Genomic DNA, 12,052 nt, shown 5'->3' with positions numbered 1-12,052 from the left:
CCGCCGTTGGTTCGCGCCCCGCGGGACCGCATCGCCGCCGCCTCCCACCGCGGCCCGCGGGAGCCCAGGGCAGGCCCCCCAGGCCCGCGCGCGCGGCCCGCCTCGTCCGGGTGCCCCGCCGCCCGATCCACCGCGCCGCCGCCACCGCGCCGCCTCCGCCGCCGTCGCCGACTTCGCCGGCGCCGGCGCACGCCACCACCGGACGCCGCGCCAAGCTCGGGTCGCCGTCGCCTCGATTCGCTGCTCCGCCGCCACGCCCGGAGCCCAAGACCTCGCCGCTGTGTCGCCCCGGTCCGGATTCGGCGGATCTCACCCGGTCCGGCCACCTCTGCTAACTCTGGCGAGCCCCGCGCCCTCCTCCGACGAAACTCCGGCCGGCCGACCTCGTTTTGCGTGCAGATCCAGATCCGTGAACAGTAAACCCTAGAGGTTGTTTTTCTTCTAAGTCCCGAAATTCCAGATCCAAGTGCTCCTGTTCGTGGCCTCGTAACTTTGCATCTATAGCTCCGATTCATGCATATGGCATATCAAAATGTTCATCTCAGAGAGTACATCATTTAATTCCATTGCATCATTTTCATTTGAGTTCATCTTGATGCCCGAAATGCTGTTAGAAGAGGGCTACTTGAGTTAATTGTCAGATCTGCTGCTCCATTTAGGCTTTTGTCATTTTTGCCATGATTATTGTGTGCATGATATGCCCTGATGCTCTACATATGTTTTATTAAGGGTTTTGCCATCTATCCAGAGGTGTAACCCATGTATTTTTGTGATGTGTGTGGTGCCTAGTGCAAGCTTGCAAAGTGGTGCACTTGCTAATTCTGTTTTCAGGGACTTAGCATTTCCACTAAGTCCTTGATCTGTTTATCTCATGATGCCATATGTTCATGTTGTTTCCTAGTGATCCGTGCCTCTTTTGAGGATGATCAGTAAGGATGCTTTGTTAATCTTGTAGTGCTCTATCCATCCATGTCTTTATTTGAAATTATGGAGCACCCTAGCTTGAGTCAATCGAGCTCTACTTTTGCTACTTTGTGAATCTGGGCAGATTGTCAACTTGTTTGCAATTTTGCCGATGATGTTGTAGTTGACCCGTGCATGCTATGCTATTGTTCTTGCCATGTCTAGATTGAATTTTGTGTGTTCTTGATAGATGTATGCTTATCTTGTCATGACTTGCACCGTAGTGAGTGCATCGAGCTCGTAAACATGCCTACTTGAGTTATATTTCAGCATGTTCCAGTTTTCACTAAGTCTGAAAACTGATTATGCATTTGCTATGTTCACATGCTTGCAATTGTATTTTCTGATCCCTTTTGGCTCAAGGTCACCAAGGGACTTTTGTTAAGATCTTTGAGTAGCTCCATGCCATGCTTTACTTTGTCATGTTCAGGTCCTGTAACATGTAGTTTTGTTGCTCCGAAGAGTGCTACCTGATCTGAAATTCCAGACAAGTGTTAATTTCACTAAGTCTGAGATCTGTTTACCATATGCATTTTTGCCATGCTTGTTTGAACCTGTTAATGGATGAATTGGCCTTATCTCAGTGCTAGAGTTTTGTTAAGCATCTTGAATGCATCCCTGCCATCTATTTTGTTGCCATGTTTGAGTGCTTTAGCATGTTCATCTCATTGCATTTAGATGGCTACTTGCTGTAAATCGCAGACCGATGTCATATTTGTTTCGCTTGCCATTTCCAAACCGTAACTCCGATTTCGGTGATCTTTATATCGTTTTCAAGCGATTTCATCTCATCTTTTCAGTGGCACACTTGGATTCCCAAGTTGAGGCCAGGTTCATGCATTCCTTGTCACATCTTGCATATGCATCCCGCATCGCATCCCGCATAGCATATCATCTTTGCATCATATTGTTTGAGTCTTGCACGTGGTTGATTGTATCCTTGTTACTTGTTTGTCTTGTTTGGGTAGAGCCGGGAGACGAGTTCGCTAACGAGGAGCCCGTTGAGTTTGCTTTCGAGGATCCAGTCAACTCTGACAACTTTGTAGGCAAGATGATCATACCCTCGAAATCACTACTATCTTTGCTATGCTAGCTTGCTCGCTCTTTTGCTATGCCAATGCTACGATGCCTACCATTTGCTTTCAAGCCTCCCAAATTGCCATGTCAAACCTCTAACCCACCATGTCCTAGAAAACCGTTGATTGGCTATGTTACCGCTTTGCTCAGCCCCTCTTATAGTGTTGCTAGTTGCAGGTGAAGATTGGAGATCGTTCCTTGTTGGAACATTTATTTACTTGTTGGGATATCATTATATTGCCATGTTATCTTAATGCATCTATATATACTTGGTAAAGGGTGGAAAGCTCGGCCTCTCGCCTAGTGTTTTGTTCCACTCTTGCCGCCCTAGTTTCCGTCATATCGGTGTTATGTTTCCGGATTTTGCGTTCCTTATGCGGTTGGGTTATAATGGGAACCCCTTGATAGTTCGTCTTTATTAAAGCTTTTCCAGCAATGCCCAACCTTGGTTTTACCATTTTCCACCTAGCCTCTTTTTCCCTTGGGTTTCCGGAGCCCGAGGGTCATCTTGTTTTAAACCCCCCCGGGCCAGTGCTCCTCTGAGTGTTGGTCCGAACCAGGCAGCCTGCGGGGCCACCTCGGGGAAACTCGAGGGTTGGTTTTACTCGTAGATTGACCTATCTGAGTGTGCCCTGAGAACGAGATATGTGCAGGTCCTATCGGGATTTGTCGGCACATTCGGGCGGTGTTGCTGGTCTTGTTTTAACCTGTCGAAGTGTCTTAAAGAACCGAGGTACCGAGTCTGATCGGAACGTCTCGGGAGGAGGTCCATTCCTTCGTTGACCGTGAGAGCTTGTCATGGGCTGAGTTGGGACTCCCCTGCAGGGATTTGAAGTTTCGAAAGCCGTGCCCGCGGTTATGGGAAGATGGGAATTTGTTAATGTCCGGTTGTAGATAACTTGAACCTTAACTTAAATTAAAATGAATCAACCGAGTGTGTTACCGTGATGGCCTCTTCTCGGCGGAGTCCGGGAAGTGGACACGGTGTTGGAGTAATGTTTGCGCAGGTTGCTCTCTAGTTTCTCGCTCGCGCTTTGCCTCCTCTTCTCGCTCTCTTTTACGAATAAGTTAGCCACCATATATGCTAGTCGCTTGCTGCAGCTCCACATATATTTACCTTACCCTACCTATAAGCTTAAATAGTCTTGATCGCGAGGGTGCGAGATTGCTAAGTCCCTGTGGCTCATAGATTACTATTACACCAGATGCAGGTCCAGATGATTCCGCTCCAGGTGACACGCTCGAGCTCAAGTGGGAGTTCGACGAGGACTCTCAACGTTACTATGTTTCTTTTCCTGATGATCAGTAGTGGTGCCCTGTTGGGGGTGATCGGGACCATGTCGCATGTTGGGTTATCTTTTATTTTGGCGCCGTAGTCGGGCCATGAGTGTTTGGATGATGTATGTTATTTATGTACTTGATTGACATGGCGAGTGTAAGCCAACTATGTTATCCTTTTCATTATCTATATTACATGGGATGTTTGTGATGATTTCCTGATTTGTGACATATGCCTTCAATGCGATTATGCCTCTAAGTCGTGCCTCGACACGTGGGAGCTATAGTGGCATCGAGGGTGTTACATCAGGCCTCCACATGAACTTTGCGAAGTGCTTTACTTCCCCGATCTAGTGCTCACCGGGTGATCGCGCCGCTATCCATCGCGGCCTCGCCTGCCCGATCGTGGATTTCCCCACCAACTACCTTGGCCTGCCTCTCTCTATCAGGAAGATCTCCTCCGCCGCGCTCCAACCCTTCATTGACAAGCTCGAGCGCAAGATATCACATTGGTGGGCTTCCTTGCTTTCCAAGGGTGAGAGGCTGGTGCTTGCTCGCCACGTCCTCGGGGCCATGCCGCTGCACATCATGATGGCCATGGCTCTCACTCCACGCATCCTAAAGCAGCTGAACCGATTGATCCATTCCTTCCTCTGGCGTGGACGCAAGGAGGCCAACGGAGGCCACTGTCTCGTCAATTGGAGCACGGTTTGTCGCCCTATTTCGCTCGGAGGTCTTGGCATCCCAGACTTCCAGCGCGCCGGGATTGCGCTCCGGACTCATTGGCTATGGCTCCAAGCGACAAATCCTTCCCGGGCTTGGGACCGCTTGCACATGCCGAGCTGCCTTGAGACCCAGGCCATCTTTCGTGCTTCCACGTCGTGGGCCCTCGGAGACGGCCGCTCCTACCGCTTCTGGGTTGACTCCTGGCTCGACGGCATGTCTATTGCAGAACTCGCCCCACCAATTTTCGACAAGGTGTCGTGACGTCGGCACAAGATCCCTTCGGTCCGCAATGCCCATGCTGATCGCTCTTGGGCGCTGGACATCTTTGGGTCCTTGGGACCGGCAGCTCTGGTCTAGTACGTCCACTTTTGGCAGCGGCTGTGTCAGGTTACTCTCTCGGACTCCCTGGACTCGCTCACGTGGCGATGGACTATGAATGGCGCATACTCTGCGAGCTCCTGCTACAACGCCATGTTCTTCGGCTCCATTGAGGCCCTCACTGGAGGCTCATCTGGCGCCCTTGGGCTCCACTTCGGGTGAAGATCTTCTTATGGCTCGCGCTCAGGGATCGGTGCTGGACAGCGGAACGCCTAGACAGGCTACGGAAACTATGGCTCACCTTCTCTCGGGCTGTCCTTTCTCTAGACAGGTTTGGTATGACTCCCTCCCTTGGTGTCGGTTGCCGGTGTCCACCCCCACCGCGGACACCCCCTTCATCGACTGGCTGGCCGCTTCGGCTGCCACCACACCTGCTTGCCTACGACGCGGCTTCACCACCCTGGCCTTACTCATCGCATGGGAGATCTGGAAGCAACGCAACGCATGTGTCTTAGACGCCGCCCGACCATCCATCTCTAGGACCTTGGCGATGATCAGGGAGGAAGCCCGCGGCTGGGCTCATGCGGGCGCCCTAGGACTCGGCCTCATCCTGTCCGAGGAGTATAGTTCTTTTCTCCTTTGGGGATGCGTACACCCCTTTCTGTTGTATGCATAACCTCCCGACTCAAGCCGTGCTGCGCGATCGTGCTCGTCAGAGGTTGTTCCTGTAAATGTTGTTAACACTCTTTTCTACCTTTCAATGCAATGATGCGCAAGCCTTTTGCGTATTAGCGAAAAAAGATATTTTCCTTATAAACTCAGTCAAACTTCAAAAGGTTTGACATAAGACAAAACTACTATGTGAAGTAAAAGAAACGAGACAGTACTTGAATATTCTTTCACATCCTGAATTACAGTGCCACGTCATGTTTTATCTTAGGTGACAATGCATGATACTCTTATGGTACTTGCACTATGATAGGCGTCTAAGGGCATCTCCAATGTTTGTTTCTTAAGTTGGACTTAAGGTGGGTCGCATCATAGTTGCTATAACTAACTAAAAATTCTTCGACGTATAATACCTCCATGTGCCTTAAACTGGAGACGACATGTAAGTCGTTTCTCCATTAGCTATAACCCCTCAAATCACGAGAGAGAAGAGAAAACAATACTTTCTTCCATGTTAGTCTTTTCTCTATTAGCTATAACCCCTCTCTCGACCCCCTCGCGCCGCCACCCCAGGGCGACGCCAGGGGGATCGGATCCCAGCGCCGCTCGTCCCCAACCCTACCCCGGCAGATCCTGCCGCTGCTGCCGCCAGTATTGGCCGCCGTGGTGGCGGCGCCTGGTGCCAGGGGCGCTAAGGCAGGAAGATGTGGTGGCAATCCTGGAGGCGACTGTGGGTCTCGGGCAAGGTGCTTCGCACAGCGGCCTGGGCGGCTTCCTGGCCATGTGGTGGCAATTGACTGCCCCATGGCCGGCGGGGTACTTTGGTGGGTTCACTGGCTTTGCGATGGGCGGCGGCGACGACCATGGATCTGGCAGCCGGTGCGGGGATGGAGGATCTCCGTCAGAGTACATGCGGCGGCATACATCTTCATGGCAAGGCTCCGCATGATTCCAGTTAGCTGCGAGATTTAGACGATGCAGCTTCAGGTGAAAATTGTGCCTAACCGCGGTCTTGGCGGACGGTGGTGGCGTCTCGGACGTCGTTTCCTTCTTGAGACATCGTCATTGCAGGTTATGTCAACTCGATCAGGATGTTCCAGGGGGAAGCCTAGATCTGGGCCTACCAGGTGGGACGATGACGGTGCCTTTGATGTTGTTCTCCCTCCTGGGGGCATCGTCTTGGAGCAAGTACTGGGTGGAAGGGACAAGAGGAGGAGCGGTGTTACATTTACCGCAAGGCTGACGACGGATCTCGGTGGCATGGCGCTGCGGAGTTTCGGCGACGGGCATGTGTGAATGGATACATGCAAGATGGTGGCGTTGTCCGGCGCCATGGTGGCATCGATGGCAGACCTGGCTATGTCGATGCGTCAGTGCCTGCTCTGGAGACGGATCGGTGGAAAAAGGCGGCGTCAACCTCTGAGAGTGCGTCAGACTGGTGTGTGCCCCAGCAACGTGGCTTGGTGATACGTCTCCAACGTATCTATAATTTTTGATTGCTCCATGCTCTATTATCTACTGTTTTGGACATTATTGGGCTTTATTATCCACTTTTATATTATTTTTGGGACTAACCTATTAACCGGAGGCCCAGCCCAGAATTGCTATTTTTGCCTGTTTTAGGGTTTCGAAGAAAAGGAATATCAAACGGAGTCCAAACGGAATAAAACCTTCGGGAACGTGATTTTCTCACCGAATACAACTCAGGAGACTTGGACCCTACGTCAAGCCAATCAATAGGAGGCCACGAGGTAGGGGGGCGCACCTGCCCCCCCCCCCCCCCAAGCGGGCCCTCCACCCTCGTGGGCCCCTGTTGCTCCAACGACGTACTTCTTCCTCCTATATATACCCACGTACCCCCAAACGATCAGATACGGAGCCAAAACCCTAATTCCACCGCCGTAACTTTCTGTATCCACGAGATCCCATCTTGGGGCCTGTTCCGGAGCTCCGCCGGAGGGGGCATCGACCACGGAGGGCTTCTACATCAACACCATAGCCCCTCCGATGAAGTGTGAGTAGTTTACTTCAGACCTACGGGTCCATAGTTAGTAGCTATATGGCTTCTTCTCTCTTTTTGGATCTCAATACAATTTTCTCCCCCTCTCTTGTGGAGATCTATTCGATGTAATCTTCTTTTTGCGGTGTGTTTCTTGAGACCGATGAATTGTGGGTTTATGATCAAGTCTATCTATGAATAATATTTGAATCTTCTCTGAATTCTTTTATGTATGATTGGTTATCTTTGCAAGTCTCTTCGAATTATCAGTTTGGTTTGGCCTACTAGATTGATCTTTCTTGCAATGGGAGAAGTGCTTAGCTTTGGGTTCAATCTTGCGGTGTCCTTTTCCGGTGACAGTAAGGGCATCAAGGCACGTATCGTATTGTTGCCATCGAGGATAACAAGATGGGATTTTCTTCATATTGCACGAGTCTATCCCTGTACATCATGTCATCTTGCTTAAGGCGTTACTCTGTTTTAACTTAATACTCTAGATGCATGCTGGATAGCGGTCGATGAGTGGAGTAATAGTAGTAGATGCAGGCAGGAGTCGGTCTACTTGTCTCGGGCGTGATGCCTATATACATGATCATACCTAGATATTCTCATAACTATGCTCAATTCTGTCAATTGCTCAATAGTAATTTGTTTACCCACCGTACAATACTTATGCTCTCGAGAGAAGCCACTAGTGAAACCCATGGCCCCCGGGTCTATCTTTATCATATTAATCTCCTACTACTTAGTTATTTACTTTGCTATGTACTTTGCCTTTATTTTACTTTGCATCTTTATCATAAAAATACCAAAAATATTATCTTGTCATATCTATCAGATCTCACTCTCGTAAGTGGCCCTATAGGGATTGACAACCCCTATTTGCGTTGGTTGCGAGGATTTATTTGTTTTGTGCAGGTACGAGGGACTTGCATGTAGCCTCCTACTGGATTGATACCTTGGTTCTCAAAAACTGAGGGAAATACTTACGCTACTTTGCTGCATCATCCCTTCCTCTTCGGGGAAAACCAACGCAATGCTAAAAGAGGTAGCAAGAAGGATTTCTGGCGCCCTTGCCGGGGAGGTCTACGCAAAAGTCAACATACCAAGTACCCATCACATACCCTTATCTCCCGCATTATATTATTTGCCATTTGCCTCTCGTTTTCCTCTCCCCCCCCAATTCACCCTTGCCATTTTATTCGCCCTCTCTCTCTCTATCCTCCCTCTCTTTCTCTATTTGCCCTTTTTGTCCGCTTGCTTTTTGTTTGCTTGTGTGTTAGTTTGCTTGTTTGTCACGATGGCTCAAGATAATACTAAATTGTGTGACTTCACCAATACCAACAACAATGATTTTATTAGCACTCCGATTGCTCCTCTTACCGATGCTGAATCTTGTGAAATTAATACTGCTTTGCTGAATCTTGTCATGAAAGATCCGTTCTCCGGCCTTCCTAGTGAAGATGCCGCTACCCATCTAAATAGCATCGTTGATTTGTGTGACATGCAAAAGAATAAAGATGTGGATAATGATATTGTTAAATTGAAGCTATTTCCTTTTTCGCTTAGAGATCGTGCTAAAGCTTGGTTTTCGTCTTTGCCTAAAAATAGTATTGATTCATGGAACTAGTGCAAAGATGTTTTTATCTCTAAGTATTTTCCTCCCGCTAAAATCATCTCTCTTAGAAACGATATTATGAACTTTAAGCAACTTGATCATGAACATGTTGAACAAGCTTGGGAGAGAATGAAATTAATGATACGTAATTTCCCTACTCATGGTTTAAATTTGTGGATGATTATACAAAATTTTTATGCCGGATTGAATTTTTCTTCTAGAAATCTTTTAGATTCGGCCGCGGGAGGCACTTTTATGGAAATCACTTTAGGAGAAGCTACTAAACTCCTAGATAATATTATGGTTAATTATTCTCAATGGCATACTGAAAGATCTACTAATAAAAATGTGCATGCGATAGAAGAAATTAATGTTTTGAATGGAAAGATGGATGAACTTATGAAATTATTTGCTAATAAGAGTGTTTCTTCTGATCCTAATGATATGCCCTTGTCTACTTTTATTGAGAATAATAATGAATCTATGGATGTGAATTTTGTTGGTAGGAACAATTTTGGTAACAACGCGTATAGAGGAAATTTCAATCCTAGGCCTTATCCTAGTAATCCCTCTAATAATTATGTTAATTCCTACAACAATTCTTATGGAAATTATAATAAGATTCCCTCTGATTTTGATTCTAATATTAAAGAATTTATTACTTCGCAAAAGAATTTTAATGCTATGATTGAAGAAAAATTGCTTAAGATTGATGATTTGGCTAGGAACGTTGATAGAATTGCTCTTGATGTTGATTCTTTGAAACTTAGATCTATTCCACCTAAGCATGATATCAATGAGTCTCTCAAAGCCATGAGAATTTCCATTGTCGAGTGCAAAGAAAGAACCGCTAGGATGCGTGCTAAGAAAGATGCCTTTATAAAAGCGTGTTCTTCTAGTTCCTATGAAAATAATGATGAAGATCTAAAAGTTATTGATGTGTCCCCTATTAAATCTTTGTTTTGCAATATGAATCTTTATAATGATGGGACTGAATATGATCCGCCTTTACCTAGAAGGCATTCCAAGAATTCTAAATCTTTTGATCTTGATGCTAAATTTGATAAAAGTGGGATTGAAGAAATTAAAACCCTAGATGTTTCTAAACCCACTATTATGGATTTCAAGGAATTTAATTATGAAAATTTCTCTTTGATTGATTGTATTTCCTTGTTGTAATCCGTGCTAAATTCTCCTCACGCTTATAGTTAAAATAAAGCGTTTACTAAACATATCGTTGATGCCTTGATGCAATCTTATGAGGAAAAACTTGAATTGGAAGTTTCTAGCCCTAGAAAACTTTATGATGAGTGGGAACCAACTATTAAAATTAAAATTAAAGATCATTAATTCTATGCTTTATGTGATTTGGGTGCTAGTGTTTCCACGATTCCAAAGACTTTGTGTGATTTGTTAGGTTTCCGTGATTTTGATGATTGCTCTCTAAACTTGCACCTTGCGGATTCCACTATTAAGAAACCTATGGGAAGAATTAATGATGTTCTTATTTTTGCAAATAGGAATTATGTGCCCGTGGATTTTATCGTTCTTGATATTGATTGCAATCCTTCATGTCCTATTATTCTTGGTAGACCTTTCCTTAGAACGATTGGTGCAATTATTGATATGAAGGAAGGAAATATTAGATTCCACTTTCCATTAAGGAAAGGCATGGAACAATTTCCTAGAAAGAAAATTAAATTAACTTATGAATCTATTATGAGAGCCACTTATGGATTGCCTACCAAATATGGTAATACCTAGATCTATTCTTGCTTGTTATGCCTAGCTAGGGGCGTTAAACGATAGCGCTTGTTGGGAGGCAACCCAATTTTATTTTTATTCCTTGCTTTTTGATCCTGATTAGTAATAAATAAATTATTTAGCCTCTGTTTTTCTTGTGTTTTTTGTGTTTAATTAGTGTTTGTGCCAACTAGAACCGTTGGGAAGACTTGGGGAAAGTCTTGTTGAACTTGCTGTAAAAAACAGAAACTTTAGCGCTCACGAGAACTGCTGTCATTTTTATTTGGAAAGTGCTATTTAGTTAATTATTTTTGAAGATGATTAATAGATAAATTCCTCACGTCCAGAAATTTATTTTATAATTTTTGGGGTTCCAGATCTTGCGCTAGCTACAGATTACTACAGACTGTTCTGTTTTTGACAGATTCTGTTTTGCGTGTGTTGTTTGCTATTTTGATGAATCTATGGCTATTAAAATAGTTTATGAACCATAGAGAAGTTGTAATACAGTAGGTATAACACCCATATAAATAAATAATGAGTTCATTACAGTACCTTGAAGTGGTCTTTTGTTTTCTTTCGCTAACGGAGCTCACGAGATTTTCTACTTTAAGTTTTGTGTTGTGAAGTTTTCAAGTTTTGGGTAAAGATTTGATGGATTATGGAACAAGGAGTGGAAAGAGCCTAAGCTTGGGGATTCCCATGGCACCCCCAAGATAATCTAAGGACACCTAAAACCCAAAGCTTGGGGATGCCCTGGAAGGCATCCCCTCTTTCGTCTACTTCTATCGGTAACTTTACTTGGAGCTATATTTTTATTTACCACATGATATGTGTTTTGCTTGGATCATCTTGTATGATTTGAGTCTTTATTTGTTAGTTTACCACAATCATCCTTGCTGTACACACCTTTTGAGAGAGCCATACATGATTTGGAATTTGTTAGAATACTCTATGTGCTTCGCTTATATCTTTTGAGTTATATAATTTTGCTCTAGTGCTTCACTTATATCTTTTAGAGCACGGTGGTGGATTTCTTTTATAGAAACTATTGATCTATCATGCTTCACTTAGATTATTTTGAGAGTCTTAATAGCTTGGTAATTTGCTTAAAATCCTAATATGCTTGGTATGCAAGATTAATAATAAAAGTTCTCTTATGAGTGTGTTGAATACTATGATAAGTTTGATACTTGATAATTGTTTTGAGATATGGAGATGGTGATATTAAAGTCATGCTAGTTGAGTAGTTGTGAATTTGAGAAATACTTGTGTTGAAGCTTGTGATTCCCGTAGCATGCACGTATGGTGAACCGTTATGTGATGAAGTCAGAGCATGATTTATTTATTGATTGTCTTCCTTATGAGTGGTGGTCGGGGACGAGCGATGGTCTTTTCCTACCAATCTATCCCCCAAGGAGCATGCGCGTAATACTTTGCTTCGATAACTTGTAGATTTTTGCAATAAGTATATGAGTTCTTTATGACTAATGTTGAGTCCATGGATTATACGCACTCTCACCCTTCCACCTTTGCTAGCCTCTCTAATACCGCGCACCTTTCGCCGGTATCATACACCCACCATATACCTTCCTCAAAACAGCCACCATACCTACCTATTATGGCATTTCCATAGCCATTCTGAGATATATTGCCATGCA

This window comes from Triticum urartu, chromosome 7A (assembly GCF_056163025.1).
Source record: "Triticum urartu cultivar PI428250 chromosome 7A, HENAU_Tu73, whole genome shotgun sequence".
In the NCBI taxonomy this organism is placed as follows: domain Eukaryota; kingdom Viridiplantae; phylum Streptophyta; class Magnoliopsida; order Poales; family Poaceae; genus Triticum; species Triticum urartu.
This window is presented reverse-complemented; position numbering follows the sequence as displayed.